The sequence below is a fragment of the Nerophis lumbriciformis genome, linkage group LG17, assembly GCF_033978685.3.
Source record: "Nerophis lumbriciformis linkage group LG17, RoL_Nlum_v2.1, whole genome shotgun sequence".
NCBI lineage: Eukaryota > Metazoa > Chordata > Actinopteri > Syngnathiformes > Syngnathidae > Nerophis > Nerophis lumbriciformis.
The window spans coordinates 20,421,355-20,438,754 of record NC_084564.2 but is presented as its reverse complement, the minus strand read 5'-3'; positions in this window follow the sequence as shown (position 1 = coordinate 20,438,754).

Genomic DNA, 17,400 nt, shown 5'->3' with positions numbered 1-17,400 from the left:
GTTCTGTGTACTTTGTGAACACTTGTAGTTTGAACAGTCTCTTAAACTGAATCAAATTGGTGCTTTGTTTGATTTATTTGGTTAATCCGTTCCATAATTTAATTTCACATACAGATATGCTAAAGGTTTTAAGTGTTGTACGAGCATACAAATGTTTTAAATTAATTCTAAGGTTATATTTTTCCTTTTCTGTTGAGAAGAATTGTTGTATATTCTTAGGTAGCAGGTTACAGTTTGCAATGTACATAATTTTAGCTGTTTACAAATGCACCAAATCGTTGAATTTCAATATTTGTGATTCAATAAATAAAGGGTTTGTATGTTCTCTATATCCAACATTATGTGTTATTCTAAATGATCTTGTTTGTAACACCGTTAGTGAATGAAGCACACATTTTTAGTTATTTCCCCATATTTCTACACAATAACTCAGATATGGTAGCACTAGCGAGCAGTAAAGAACATGAAGTGATTTTTGGTCCAGAACATGTTTTGCTTAATTCATTATTGACGAGTTTCTTGCTACTTTATGCTGTATATTTTTTACATGAGATTTCCAATTAATTTATCATCTATTATTACACCCAAAACATTTGTTTTATTTTACCCTTTCAATGTCTATTTGTATTTGTGTTTGACTTTCTCTTCTACTGTTACGAAATAGCATTATTTTAGTCTTACTGAGATTCAAAGACAGTCTGTTTTTGTCAAACCATCTTTTTAATTTATTCATTTCTTAGGTAGTTTGGCGACAGAGTCAAGGAAAAACAGCATTTCAGGAATAACCCTTGAAAAGAGAAAATACTTATAGTATAAAATATACTAAAGGTTTGCGTGTTGCTGAGCTACTAAACTGGAGGGCAAAGGATGTCGTCTCTTAAAGGTGAACTGCACTTTTTTGGAAATAATGCCTATCATTCACACTCCCTATGTGAGACAATAACACATGTCTTTCTTTTTTTATTCATACTAACTTGTATACAGCAAGTACGAGGTGGCTAACAATGCAGCTAATGGGAATACTTTATTGCGCTCACAAAGCCTTCTATAAAAACATAGAAAAAAACAAAAAAAACTTGTGACTAGAGTAATAACATTGTTATTATAAGTGCTAAAGTGGATTAACTACTTTTAGCAGTGCATTAATCACAGAGAGTTTATGCAGTTATTGACATACTGAGCCGGTGAGCTGCTGCATCACCTCTGAGTTGGTAAAAGTTAAATTATAAATCATGTCTCTAACATGTATAGTAGAAGGTTGTAGCCATATACCGTATTTTTCGGATTATAAGTCGCAGTTTTTTTCATAGTTTGGCCGGGTGTGCGACTTATACTCAGGAGCGACTTATGTGTGAAATTATTAACACATTGCCGTAAAATATCAAATAATATTATTTAGCTCATTCACGTAAGAGACTAGACGTATAAGATTTCATGGGATTTAGCGATTAGGAGTGACAGATTGTTTGGTAAACGTATAGCATGTTCTATATGTTATAGTTATTTGAATGACTCTTACCATAATATGTTACGTTAACATACCAGGCATGTTCTCAGTTGGTTATTTATGCGTCATATAACGTACACTTATTCAGCCTGTTGTTCACTATTCTTTATTTATTTTAAATTGCCTTTCAAATGTCTATTCTTGGTGTTGGGTTTTATCAAATAAATTTCCCCCAAAAATGCGACTTATACTCCATATCGACTTATATATGCTTTTTTCCTTCTTTATTATGCATTTTCGACAGGTGCGACTTATACTCCGGTGCGACTTATACTCCGAAAAATACGGTACCAATAAGTTGGTCAACTTTGATTCAACTTAGACCCAGAGATAGCAAAAAAGACATGACAAGACACTTGTTTGAGCCCACTTTTTTTTTTCTGTACATACGTGAGGATTATGATTAATTCTTTATCAAAATGGGAAGGTATGAACATCCCATCAGTCAGCATGACTTAGTGTCTAAAACTTGTAGCTTATTCTCTGTATATTGTGTCATAGTTTAACAGGAGGAGATGACGGCTCAGACACCAGGGGACGATGTAGCTCTATGTATTTATTATATATATAGACCATATATATATATATATATATATATATAATAATAATAATCAAACAATACTAATAGACTATAGAATGATGTGTGACAAAATCCAAGAGTGTGTATGGTGTAAGACAATGTGTAGTATTTAACTGGAGCGTTTTACCGTAAATGGTGGGGGTGCGTGTAGAGAGGAGCGGTGCTGTCCGACGAGGGCAAGGCAGGCAGGGTTGTCCAGGGGCGGAAGTCGGGTCGAGATGCAGAAGCGAGTCGTCGTAGTCCGGGGCAAGTGAGGAGTCGAGAACAAGGAAGCACGAGGGAGGCAGGGAAGATCCAGGAGCACAAGACGCACAGCTTGACTCGGGAATGCACACAGGGAGGACACGACAATCAACGCAGGGAAAAACACAGAGATCAGGACAGAAGGTAACTAGAAAGCTGGAGACGCGCTTACGGTACGCCAACAGAAGGTTATATTCCGGCGAGCGATGGCAGGTTGTGCAGGCTTAAGAAGACCAGGAAGATCATCACCGACAGGTGCGCTGATTTCAGATTGATTGCAGCCGGTGGAGTGACGCGTGCAGGAGAGGAGCGGCCGTGGGCGTGTCCAGAGGTGCGCTCATTGAGAAATGCGCATTGGCATGTGCCCGGGCCGTGACACATTGTTTGTCAAAAGTTGTCTTTGTTGGCTCTCATGACGTCTGCCATGATTAGTAATTGTTGTTGTTGAAGGAAATAGCAAATATTGTGATGAGTCTGAGAAATGAAGGTGCTACTGTATGCTTAAAATTACCAAAATACGTAACTATTACATGTTATTATGAATATGCCTGTTACTACATTACATACAGTACAGGCCAAAATTTTGGACACATCTTCTCATTTATGCATTTTCTTTATTTTCATGACTATTTACATTGTAGATTGTCACTGAAGGCATCAAAACCATGAATGAACACATGTGGAGTTATGTACTTAACAAAAAAAGGTGAAATAACTGAAAACATGTTTTATAATCTAGTTTCTTCAAAATAGCCACCCTTTGCTCTGATTACTTTTTCGCAGACTCTTGGCATTCTCTCGATGAGCTTCAAGAGGTAGTCACCTGAAAGGGTTTTCACTTCACAGGTGTCATAGTTGTGATGCCTTCAGTGACAATCTACAATGTAAATAGTCATGAAAATAAAGAAAACACATTGAAATGAAAAGATGTGTCCAAACTTTTGGCCTGTACTGTATAAACTTACAGTGTGTATATAAAACTTTGCTTGAGGTTTTTGGATGTTTTTAGCCTGCTTTATACATTGTCAGCCACCTATTGCTAGCTTTTATTCACAATTTATTTACAATGGACTGTCTGCACCGGTTACCAATTCCAGTCTTAGTAGATCACACTCCCACCTTGTGTTGGCCCCTAGTGTTGGCACCTAGTGTTGGCGGTATAGCTCAGTTGGTAGAGCGGCCGTGCCAGCAACTTGAGGGTTCCAGGTTCGATCCCAGCTTTCGCCATCCTAGTCACTGCTGTTGTGTCCTTGGGCAAGACACTTTACCCAACTGCTCCCAGTGCCACTCACACTGGTTTAAATGCAACTTAGATATTGGGTTTCACTATGTAAAAGCGCTTTGAGTCACTAGAGAAAAAGTGCTATACAAATATAATTCACCTCACTTCACTTCACTTCCTCTGGCGACAGAGTAATGGAAAAACTCCCTCTAAAGAATAATCCTAAAACATAGTCGAGACTTGGGGACTGATCTACATAGATCCAAATACCACATGCTGAATAGCATGTGCAAAATATAAAATTGGGTATATTATTAGTGGGCATGAAGTAAGACTTCGTGCAAATTGACAACAAGTGCAAAAGTGGTGCAGACCGCCTTATTTAAATGAGATTTAAAGTTAAAGTAAAGTACCAATGATTGTCACGCACACACTAGGTGTGGTGAAATGTGTCCTCTGCATTTGACCCATCCCCTTGCTCACCCCCTGGCAGGTGAGGGGAGCAGTGAGCAGCAGCGGTGCCGCGCCCGGGAATAATTTTTGGTCATATAACCCCCAATTCCAACCCTTGATGCCGAGTGCCAAGCAGGGAGGTAATCGATCCCATTTTTATAGTCTTTGGTATGATTCAACCGGGGTTTGAACTCACAACCTACCGATCTCAGGGCAGACACTCTAACCACGAGGCCACTGCACATACTGCACATTCCAATTATTGCACATTCTGGCTATTTTTTAAAACATGTAGCAGACATGTACCACTATTTCAGGGGCAGTCGTGCAATGTGATCTACTGTACTATGGAACACAATTTTTTAGCACCTTGAAGGAGCCTTCATGGAAGATGCTGCCACTAACTGTGAACGTCTATTCCAATGTTCCAATCCCAAGAAAATGGATATTGGGATACATTATTTTTCATATAAATGAAAAAAATAAATCTCATTGTAAAACAGCACATCAACTGATTTTTTTTATTTTTAAAAAAATACTCATTTAAAATTAAGCGGTCTGCACCACTTTTGAATTGCACACGCAGTCTTAGTAAATCACACGCGACACACCAAGATTGCACATGATTTTTAGCGCGAGGTGTTTGGATCTTAGTAAATCAGGCCCATAGTGTTGGCCCTTTGGTGAGAGACTAAGATTCAGTGTGCACACCTGGACAACAGAGGCAAGGAAAACTCCCTCTAATAAAGGAACCTCGAACAGAACATACATTCAGCGTTGTCACTTTGGTGACTAAGGAAAGGAAAACTCTGCTATAAGGAAAATACCTTAAACATAACACATAGTCAATCAGTGAGGGCACCTAAGAGATAGAGTCGACAAAAAACTCCCTCTAAGGTTGAAACTTTCAGCAAGCTTGAGACTCAAAAAAAAACCCTCAAAAAACAAACTTGAGACTCAGTGTGCACACTTTGGCAAGAGAGGCAAGGAAGAAACACGTTTGCTGACTGCTGCAAGGATATTGCCGAAACAACTTCCACTTCGTGTTTCAAAGCGATCCTTTTCAATTGTGTATGGTAATTGTGCGTATTTATAGTCATTTTGTTTTTGTGTCGTGTCAGCCCACATACAAACTTTTTCAGCTCATAATCTGAGATCTATTTTTCCATTCGGCGTGCAAACACAGTAATAAGTTGTAATAATGAGGGCTTGTTCACGCTATCTATTTAACTAACAAGCAAGCGCTGTTTTGTGCAGCGCAGCATCGGCTGCCGTAATTGGGACGTGCGTGTAGCATCCTTCACATTTCATAGGGGAAAAAAATAAATAAAATCCTGGATAAACACCTTCAAGCATGCAAAAGCCAACAAAGAAACAATGCAAACACAGGCACAAATGAAATGTGTTAACAATCAGACAAAGCAAACAGTGCAAGTTTTTCATATAATAGCCTTGTAAAAATGTGTGGCTGTTGTATTTTCCCTGCATATTGTATACAATATTGCCTTGAAAAAGTATTTCCAGTAACAGGAAGTAATGAAAATATCAAAAATTGGGCCAAACATATATAAAAGTAAAGCTACAATTTCCAGAATATATGCTGATGAGCAAAACACCCACCATACTTGGAGGCAAAAATGCAAATACAGTATATTAAACAGCACACTCTATGTGATTTATCAACACTCATCACCGTTTTGCCAGCAGTGTTTAGCGTTTTATTTTGCTCATCTGAAAAGTGCCTGCAAACAGATCATCAGTCACGTGTGTGTGTCAACATATTTGCATTGTCTGTCAGACTTTAAAAAAATATTAGACAAAGTGTATTCAGCAAGACCCTTTTATAATTTTATAGCTACATGCTGGATGACTTAAGTGGCTGATAAAAGCACATTTTTTTATCCGTTTTGATGTCTGCTGGCATATTTTTTTTAAATGCCGTTCGTGTTTTCATTTATGATAAATATTACCATATCTCCAAGTTTTGCAAATATGGTAAGAACAAGTGCAGACTTTCTCCCATGAGCACACCTTGGGCGCACCTTGGGCGCTGGGTTCCGTTGTAGATGCACTTTGGACTTTGTCTAAAATGCCCATAAAAAAGTGGTCGATGTGTCCTGAAGTGAAGTGAATTGCATTTATATAGCGCTTTTTCTCAAGTGACTCAAAGTGCTTTACATTGTGAAACCCAATATCTAAGTTACATTTAAACCAGTGTGGGTGGCACTGGGAGCAGGTGGGTAAAGTGTCTTGCCCAAGGACACAACGGCAGTGACTAGGATGGCGGAAGCGGGGATCGAACCTGCAACCCTCAAGTTGGTGGCACGGCCGCTCTACCAACTGAGCTATATCGCCCCGCCCTGCAAGCTGAAAAACATTGCAATCGCCACAGGTAGGACCATGATAACAAGAGTGTGCAGCAAATGATTGACTGTTTTTGCCCAAAATACATGCAACATCCTCATTTAAATGAGGCGGTCTGCACCATTTTGGAATTGTACTCACAGTCTTAGTAGATCACACGTAACACGCCCACTAATAATATGTAATCCCCGCTGAATGCACTGTAATTGTCACTAGTTAAAGCCTACTGGACTCTGTGTTGTGTTTGTGGTAATGATGGACAGGAGACTTGAGCATATTTGCCAACCTTGAGACCTTCGAATTCGGGAGATTGGGAGGGAGGTTGAGGTGTGGGGGGTTGGGGGGGGCGGATTTTGGTGGTAGCAGGGGTGCATACATTACAATATGTGTTTATGTTGTGTTACGGTGCGGATGTTCTCCCGAAATGTGTTTGTCATTCTTGTTTGGTGTGGGTTCACAGTGTGGCGCATGTTTGTAACAGTGTTAAAGTTGTTTATACGGCCACCCTCAGTGTGACTTGTATGGCCATTGATCAAGTATGTCTTGCAGTCACCTTCTTGTGTATGCAGAAGCCGCATACAATATGTGACTGGGCCGGCACAATGTTTGTATTGTGAAAAAGCGGACGCGTCGACAGGTTGTAGAGGACGCTAAAGGCAGTGCCATCACGGCACGCCCTTAATATTGTCTGGGTGAAAATCGGGAGAATGGTTTCCCCGGGAGATTTTCGGCAGGAGCACTGAAATTTGGGAGTCTCCCGGAAAAATTGGGAGGGTTGGCAAGTATGGACTTGAGTGATGTTATGGGCACTGTTTACTTTCTGATGGAATGTGCACCGGTCGATACAGTGAGGCTCTTTACAACACACTACGAAAAATAATACTTCGATCATGGCAGTAATGAACTGGCTGCTGTAATGCCAGTCCAGCCAATTTATAGACCATGTCTGAGAAGGGGCGCCATTGAGGACTCAAATAAACCCTTGTTGAAACAAGTGGAATCAAATACATACAGTAACTTGTTATATACCCCCCTTGCTGAATTCCAATGGTTACTTGACACACACAAAAATTACCAATTATACAGGAAAAGAGAACACGTGATTATAAAGAACATATCAGGAACAATATGAATACACAAATCTCCATGCAAATAGTAATAACATCTCCTTTTTTGTGCATCTGATGAGGTCACATTTTACAAATTTACAGTCATAACAGCCGGTCAATACGACCATTCCAAAAATAATTAGGGTGGAGAAAGGTTGACCAAACCTCGCCTCCACTCATAGGGAACACAAATATACCTGTTACAAGTCCACACTGTTTTGTAGATAACACACATAGAATTAGGATCTTAGTAAACAAATGTATTATTTGACCATTTTGAAAGTTTAACTATATTTTTTTCCTTGAAATTCCTCTGCCTGTTGGGATCAGGCTAAGCCTGTTTTTTTGTTTTGTTTATGTTTTATTATCAAAGTTATCCAAATCCAACCGAAACATTTTGAACAACACAAACTGAAGGTTTGATCCAAATTAAACTAGGATTGGATTCCGTGATCCCCAATCCGATGAGATTACCTTTAAAGAACAGTCCACTAGAGGTCTCTACCCGATACGATATACATCTCAAATTCGCAAGCAATAGTCCAATACATTTTAGATACCTCTTCATCAATTGTCGATTCAATTACATATGATTTACATCTTGATCACGATGCATCACGATTCAAATGAATGCGGAGTCCATGTTGCTGTTTCGAATTAGTTATGAAGGTTAGTTGCGGTTCCAGCGGCGTGGTACATTTTGCAAATAGTGTTAATTTTATTAAGATTGAAAGCCGCTCTACTGATGAATGAACAAGTCCACGGTTCAATACAAGCCAGTCAATTTTCATATACATAGTATTTTCTTAGTATTGCATTCTTTCCCTATTGAAAAGTAACTTTTATTCTGAATACATTGCAAAATGTATCTGCTCACTTAACAGAGGCAATCCACTTTGCATACGTTTAGTAGATCAGCGTTGCATGTGCTATCAAGTTTGCACGCGTTTTAGTACACACAAACCTTTAGTAAATCAGGCCCTTAGTGTATATTCTTTGTAGTAGCACACACGCACACACACTTTGACCCGGGTCTACACATCATTAATAGAATCTTAACTAATTTTCAACATGGCTTCCTGGTACAACTCACTTCCAATCAAACATAAAAACTTTCCTTCATAACACAACAGGCTCGTAAAATAAGTGGATTCCCCCGGACCTCCCCCAGAGATCTCTACACTCAGGCAGTTACCAGGAAAGCCACCTCCATCATTCAGGACCCCTCACATCCACTCATCATCATTCCAGCTGCTACCATTAAGCCGTCGCTTTGAGGTCCCACTTGCCCGGAAAAACATATATTAAAAAAAACTTTAATTCCCACTGCCATCATCACTTTAAACAAAAAATAAATGAACACTTTTGCATCATCTTTATATTTTACATGTTGTGTCTATGTTTTTATGGTTTTATTTTTCGTCTCTTTATTGTTCAGTCCTGTAACCTTGTCTTGTCTTGTCTTGTCTTAGAGACTGTCAAAGATACATTTCTGTTTTGTAACAAACAATAGATCTCTAGATATCTATCCATTGTATTTGTTTTAGTTTCACACAGCATACCGTATTTTCCGGACTATAGGCGCACTTACATTTTTTTTCCCTCAAAACTCGACAGTGCACCTTATAACCCGGTGCGCCTAATGTAAGGACTAAGTTGGGTTGAGCTTACCCACCTCGAAGCTATTTTATTTGGTACGTGGTTTAATGATAAGTGTGACCAGTAGATGGCAGTCAAACATAAGATATACGTGTAGACTGCACTATGATGGGTCTCAAGTAAACAACACCAACATTTGAAATGTTCCATTGAAAATATAGAACATTACACACGGCGCTCAAAAATCTATCAAAATGTTTTAGTTTGACTTTGGTAAGCTATGAAGCCACACCGCTTGAAGGATTGTCGGCGCATTAAACATACAAGTATTATTATGGTGTGTGTATAAGGTAAGACATATTATCTGGCTTTTTGTTTCACAATATTATGCAAAAGCAATGTTTCTTACCTTCTGGTACCTGCTGATCTGTATTTGGGATCTGCATAAGTCCTGAAAAATTGCGCGCGTCCGCCTTTGTAGTCTGTGCCGATGCCGTAGTCGATAAGCTTCTTCTTTTTCTCTATCTTCTTGTTATGTGACATTCATCCTCCGCTGTTGCCATTTCTAATATGAAGTAGTGTGAAGTTCTTACTTATATCTGTCAGTAAACTCGCCATGAAAGCGCTAAAACATACCGGTGTAATGAGTTTATATTATTCACCCAAGGAACTCTAGTTATTAGAGAGTTCTGGTCGGACGGTTTTTCACAGGACACATTTCCTGTGTTGTTTCCAGATGAGGAGATGCTGCTCCGTTATTGATTTAAGTAAAGTCTGAATGTCATTAAAACAGTTAGCTCCATCTTTTGACACTTCTTCCCCTCCCGTCCTTGCACGCTACACCGCTACAACAAAGATGACGGGGAGAAGACGCTGTCGAAGGTGAGCCCCGTAAATAAGACCGCCCACAAAAGCGGCTTGAAGATGATATGTAAAACATAATCTATGCAACATTTTGACCAAAGAACCACCATTACATGTTATGTAGACCACAAGGAAGTGTTTTCCATTTATAAAAAAATAATAATAATATGACTCCTTTAATGCGCCCTATAATCCGGTGCGCCTTTTATATGAAAAAAGATCAAAAATTGACCATTCATCGACAGTGCGCCTTATAATCCGGTGCGCCCTATGGTCCGAAAAAATACGGTATCTTCCAAACATTGTTTTTGTTAAAATAAAAATAAATACTTTAATAGCTACTAAGATTTCAAATCAATTAAATTAATATAATGAAATGCAATTTTGTGATACCATAATATCATGAGGTGATTGCACATTCATTTTCATATATATTCACTGTTACAAGCAGCCTTCTGAGGGCAGTCGTTACGAGGATGTGGCCCACAAAGAGAAGGAGTTTGACACTTCTGCAGTAGTTTGTTACTTTCCACCTCTATGAATTACCCAGTGGCAATAGGTCACTGGTGTGCATGCGTGACAGAAAGAAAAGCTCTGATTAACTTGTTCCGAGCAGCTAAACCAGGGGTGTCAAACGTGCGGCCTGAGGGCTGGATCAGGCCGCGAGATGAGTTTGCTAAGTATAAAAATTAACCTGAAATTTTTGAATGAAGGAAACACCTGTTCTAAATGTGTCCACTGGATGTCGCAATAGCAATTATTCGTATCTTTTTAGATGATGCTACTCAGTGGCCTAGTGGTTAGAGTGTCTACCCTGAGATCGGTAGGTTGTGAGTTCAAACCCCGGCCGAGACATACCAAAGACTATAAAAATGGGACGCATTACCTCCCTGCTTGGCACTCAGCATCAAGGGTTGGAATTGGGGGTTACATCACCAAAAATGATTCCCGGGCGCGGCACCGCTGCTGTCCACTACTCTCCTCACCTCCCAGGGGGTGAACAAGGGGATGGGTCAAATGCAGAGGACACATTTCACCACACCTAGTGTGTGTGTGACAATCATTGGTACTTTAACTTTAACTTTAACTTAATGTGTACAAAATAAACCACATCATTCAAGGAAAATGATCAAACTACTTAAATAACATCCTGTAATTTAATTTTGATATCATTTTTTTATCTTGATAGATTGAAAATTAACACCAATGAGCTGACTGATGAACATTATCACATGATTTATTCAGAAAATATAAATAACGACAAGTAAAAGATAGAATATTACTAACCGCAACATGTATGTGTAAACAAAACCCAACAACATTATGATTTGTACATTTTCAGAATGTGCTTGTTCTATTTCTTAGCAAAGAAAACAATCTGAAGTTCTCTTTATTTTTAAGTTATCTTGCCGTGATTTTACCAGTCCGGCCCACTTGGGAGTAGATTTTTCTCCATGTGGCCCCTGTCTAAAATGAATTTGACACCCCTGACCTAAATCTAAATCTCTGCAGCCTGAAAAGAAGACGTCTTTTTCCAAACATGCTGTCTTGTATTTGCTTCAATAGATTCTACTTCAGGGGTGTCACCGTCCCGTGTATTCCTACCTCTTTATATTTGCCCACCTCTCTTCCAAGACGAAGGGCCATCCATCATGGAGTACTCTCAGGATTCAGCTTGCTTCTCCAAATCAATGGCTCATTGACTCTCCCCAGCAGCAAACATGGACACACGTCTATCTCGTTGACAGCTACAAAAAAGAAACAGGAATATAAATTGGGCCGCGCTGTCTGGCTGAGAGGGCGAGTGAGCAGATCATTGACAATCATGACATAAATCCATCTCTGAGGTTTGTACTTCTATCACCCCTGGTCCACCCGCCTAATCCCCACAGCTCTCTAATATATACATGCTTAGAATGGATAATGAGTGCCACTGTAAATACAGAAATTAAAATGTTTAGGTGCTGAGCATCGATTACAAATGTGGAGAGAGCTTAATTGATTCCCGCTATGAGATCAACACGATAATCTCTCACAGGTAAGAACGAGGCAGCAGGGACGACAACTTTAACGCCTGCTTTCTTGTGGCGCCGATTCTCCGACTCTGTGGAGATCACATGCTACAAAGACAGATACAGAGGCGCGGGGAGGTTGAAGTACAGAAGAGGTAAAGCGCAAGGAGGCTTGAGTGAAAACCAGGTGGGCGGGTGGCCATACAGCATGCAGGTAGACAACGATGTGCAGCAAGCAAATATGAGATGAGTGCACACAAGTCCAGAACCTCTGCGTAATTCAACAAAAGCCAGACTGAAATACTTGTTTCTGCCAGACTATATAAGACTTGACTGTCACAAAAGCTCTCAGCTCTCAAAAGAGCTATTAAAACAGGTCTAAATACTGATCGTATGATTTTTTAAAGTTTGAGGAACAAAGTTACAACGCTGCTGCGGAAGACCAGGGCTGACTTTGAATGAATGAATGAATGAATTTATTTATTTATTCCGGCAGACATACTGTATATAGTAACACTTCATCACTCTTCGTAATTCGACAGACATGCAACGGCACCCACCGAAAAGGAATACGGAAAAAAAGCAAGAATTCTTATCCATGTCCCGCCCCTAATTTACAATCAACTTATATGTTAGTTATATATGGTGGTTATATAGTCCAAGTTTCAACAGCGGACTTCTGAAGCCTTGTCTGGTGTGTTATGTCCCTTATTCCACAGTGAGTTATTTTGCACCTGTGTACCACAGTTGAGATAGTCCAAACAACTAGTCATGTTTTTGATAGTTTCCCAACAACAATTTTCATTTTATTGTGGGCAGCCTAAGGCACACCTGTGCAAAAATCATGCTGTTTAATCAGTATCTTCATATGCCACACCTGTGAGGTGGGATGGAATATCTTGGCAAAGAAGAAAAGCTCACTAACAGATTTAGACAGATTTGTGAACAATATTTGAGAGGAATAGGTATTTTGTGTATATAATATCGAGAGGGGCCAGATGAGGTGGTTCGGGCATCTGGTCAGGATGCCACCCGATCGCCTCCCTCGGGAGGTGTTTAGGGCACGTCCGACCGGTAGGAGGCCACGGGGAAGACCCAGGACACGTTGGGAAGACTATGTCTCCCGGCTGGCCTGGGAACGCCTCGGGATCCCCCGGGAAGAGCTGGACGAAGTGGCTGGGGAGAGGGAAGTCTGGGCTTTCCTGCTTAGGCTGCTGCCCCCGTGACCCGACCTCGGATAAGCAGAAGAAGATGGATGGATGGATGGATGGGTGTATATAATAAAAGTTTTAGATCTTTGAGTGGAACTCATGAAAACTGGGGGCAAAAACAAAAGTGTTGTGTTTATATTTTTGTTCTGTATATTCATATTATATCATCATTATCCGTCTGATATTTATCATGCACCAATTTTATTTTATTTTTTGGCTTTTTTTGTGACCAACATTACTAAATGTACCTTAGTCATAGGCTAAGGAAAATAATAAACCAATGTATTTATTCATTATTAGTATATACTGTTAATAATAGTAATAAAAACAACAACAAGAATAATAACAACAGGACTATTAACATTAATAATGAGAACAATAATAATGAGAACAATAACCATAATATTAATAATAATCTATATCATTATCTGCATTTTACAATTATTAAAATTATATATTACAAATAGTACACACACACACACACACACACACATATATACAGTACATATAAAATAAAAAATAAATAAATAAATAAATATATATATATAAATATATATATTTATGTATTTATTTATTTTTAATTTTTTTGATAAAGCCATACATTTCGAGGCATACCATGTAGGTTCAAAGATATATTTAATAACATATTTACGGACAAAAAACAATTGGCTATTACAATAAATGAAATTATATAATTTATTTATAATCATTTTCAAATCCCATATGATATACAGTTTGATATAGAACAGGATGAAGGGGCTAAAATGTATTTATCAAAAAGTTTACTACATTTTTTTTTACATTTGCTATAGCAGCAATTATGCATAATTTGTATTCGTTTTTTTAATATTATATTCTTAAAAATACAGATTAAACTTACTTAAAAATATAGAAAATTATTTAAATGTTCTCAATATATTAATCAATGCATATATTAGAATGTTTTTCCATATTTTTGTTATCAATTCAGTTCTGTTTTGTACATGTACTCCAACACAAAGTATAACATATATAAAATAACATTTCACTTTCATTGTTGCTTTTTTGTGTTGCACCGTGTTCATTGAATAGAGAAAAATCTTTAGTTCAATCATTGATTCCCCTCCCGCCCCGTCGACCACAGTTCAAACATCATTAAATGTCCTATACCTGCAGAAAATGGTAAGTTGGTGCTGATCTGTCTGCCAATCATGAAGAAGTATCGACGATATCGCAAGGGACCTGCATTTAATTTGCTCTGCCATGTCTCACTGACCCACAGCCTGTACAGAAGGTCGCCATTGATGAAACTAATGATTGGCTTTCTGATTAGCAAGGAGTACAAATTCTTTAGAATTGGTGGAGCCCTGATTTTGCTGAGCTGCAAAAAATCAGGCCGTCCTGTTACTTTTCTTTGCCATGTTCATACAGCAAAACCTTTCAATCCACACCAAACCTTTGTTTGTATTGAAGTTAATTATTTAACTCATTATATGTTTTGTATATGGAGAATGTTCATATTCATCTTGGAGAAAGCAAACCTCCAAGTTTAAGTAAACAGTGGCATTTCAGTTAGAGAACATAATAAGATAAGGCTCCTTAGTTTGAAATTCGCAGGTGGATTGCAGCACTTCTCGTAGGAAAGAGGCCCTAATTGGGACTTCGGAATGCAAAAGTGATAACCGTATCCTTGAGAGGAGACTACCTGTCTAGCTCAACGCCAACATTTAAGTTGTGACTTAAAGCAGTTGTTTTCCCGACACTTACCCACAAACATCTCCTTTTATGGTCAGGATATGCTCTCCAGACCCAGCACACACACACAGACAGGAGGTAGGAATATAAGACTGGTGGTTTGGCTTGCCAGTTTAGGAGTCCTTCATATTTGACCTGACATCCTCCCAGGAACTGCAGTCCTGTGTAATGACGCACGCTTGTAATAAAGCAACTTTTGGTTCAGTACAGCGTCTCCGACCTCCCTTTTGATCCAGTTACGCAGCCGTGTTGCCCTTCTGCCCGGGAGAGGGCGACAAGACCAGAAATGCACTTCAGCATCCTAACAGTCTAATCCGCCTGGCCCGCTGCAAATACACACAAAGTGTTTTTCGACCGTCATATTGCCTAATCAGTGCTCACAGACTGTGAACACAAACTGTGTCCCTGAGAGAAAAACTAAAACTGCGTGCTGACTCCAAACTGTCAGATACAAGATGCCACAAATTAGAAAATAAAGAAAAAAGTTTGAACCAAGTTCCACACCGCCACCCCAGCGCAAAGGTTATTTCACGATCAGCGTCTTTGCCACGCACTCATCTGTCTTATATATCGTATTACTGGACTCTGGAAAAAAACATCAAACCCTTCTGTTCCTATTAAAGATCCTCCCCAGCAGTGTCGGTTCATAACATCAGCTTTTCCCTTATCTTCCTGGAGTGGAAAGCCTTGGATTTGACAAGAGACGAGTGCTGCAAACCTGCCGATAGGGGGTTGGCTGGATGGCTAGGATGTCCAGCCAACAAGTAGATGGACACCTAAAAGAGTTTGTTGAAATAGCTTTTGGGACCTAAACTTGAACATTCCTTAAAAAAAAAAAAAAAAAAAAAAGGCATGGGGCCACGAGTATTTGTTAGTGTTCTCTACTTGAAGAAATAAATCAGCAGGGACGAAAGATGACTGGCCCGCCAGAGGGATTGGTCTCTAACAATATGAACTGCCCCAGCTCCTTTGCCAAATCTCATTTTTCTGTTAACCAAAGTGAATGTCAGATGAGATAGCCTTGACATTCATTCATGATTCATTGCGGACCGCTCTCATCCACAACTACCAAGGCCAGACGGCAAAAAACAATAATCAGAATTTGAATGAGGCAATGCTCGAATTCCCGCGAGAACCGCCACACATAGAGTAGGGGTGTTCAAAGTGTGGCACAGTGAGCTTGCCCGCAGAGAATATAATGCGTTTGGGCATAGTTGTAATGTTTTTCAGTTGCCTGCACTTTTTACTGTCCAAAATTAATGTTACGCTATTGAATGGAGACAAGTCAAACACTTGTGTCAAGAGGAAAAACGGACACTAGGGCTGAGTCTTGTCCCTTTAGACCGCACACAAGCTCATTGATCAGCTTTCAAAGAGCTGCCTTCTTGCCAAAGTGACACTGATAGACAGCTCACAGCAGCTGAACAATCGGCAAAGCTTCAAAAATTGGTCTCCTCAGTTCCCAAACGTTTACTGAGTGTTATTAAAAGGAAAGGCCATGTAACACAGTGGTAAAAATGCCCCTGTGCCAACTTTTTTGCAATGTGTTGCAGCCATTAAATTCTAAGTTAATAATTATTTGAAAAAAATAAATTGTCTTTGCAGTCTATTCAATTGAATATAATTTGAAAAGGATTTGCAACTCAATGTATTCTGTTTTTATTTACGAATTACACTACGTGCCAACTTAACTGGTTTTGTGTTTTGTACATTACTTCATTAAACTACTGTAGTTGTTTGTAGTACATTTTATAGTGTTGTTTATTTTTTATCTAAAAGTAAATTTTTTTATTTTTAAATTAAAATTATGTTTTTTTTGGGGCGGGCAATCATGGAATCAATTGATTTTCTATTATTTACTATTGCTTTTTACTCTTTCATTCCACTTTATGTTTACTTTTTGTCTTGTTTATGCTGTATGAACATTTTACACAATACATGTGCAATTTCCCCAATTTGGTATAAATAAACTCCGTCCGATCCTATCATAACACCAGACTCTTGGATAGCGTATCTCTACTACTTAGAGTATAAAGTGTTAGTAAGTTAAAAAACAAAAAAGATCACAGGAACAAATCCAAAGTCAACAGGGTCACGTCAGTGTAAAGGCATTAAAATGAAGGAGCTGTTGAGAAGGTGTGAAAAGCAGGTTCAGATAGATGCTCCATATTCATGCACAGCTGTTGCTCGCGGTTGAAATTGCTGCGTGACGGCAGACTACAAAACAGATCAGGCAAATGCCTCGCTGCTCCGTGAGCCTATGGAACTTATTTTGTTTCTGAAGGGCAATATGGACTGTACTGTATATTTTAAATGTGCATGTATAATGGAATGGAATGGAATATAATCGAGTGATGCAAGAAACGTACAAGATGTTTTATAGTTGCAGGCCATCTCACGGTGGTACATTTTGAAAACAGTGTGCAACCAGAGTCCTGAGTCAACCTTTGACCCCAGCTACCTGGAGCGTCTTGGGTATTAACAGTCAGGAGAATGATTGCA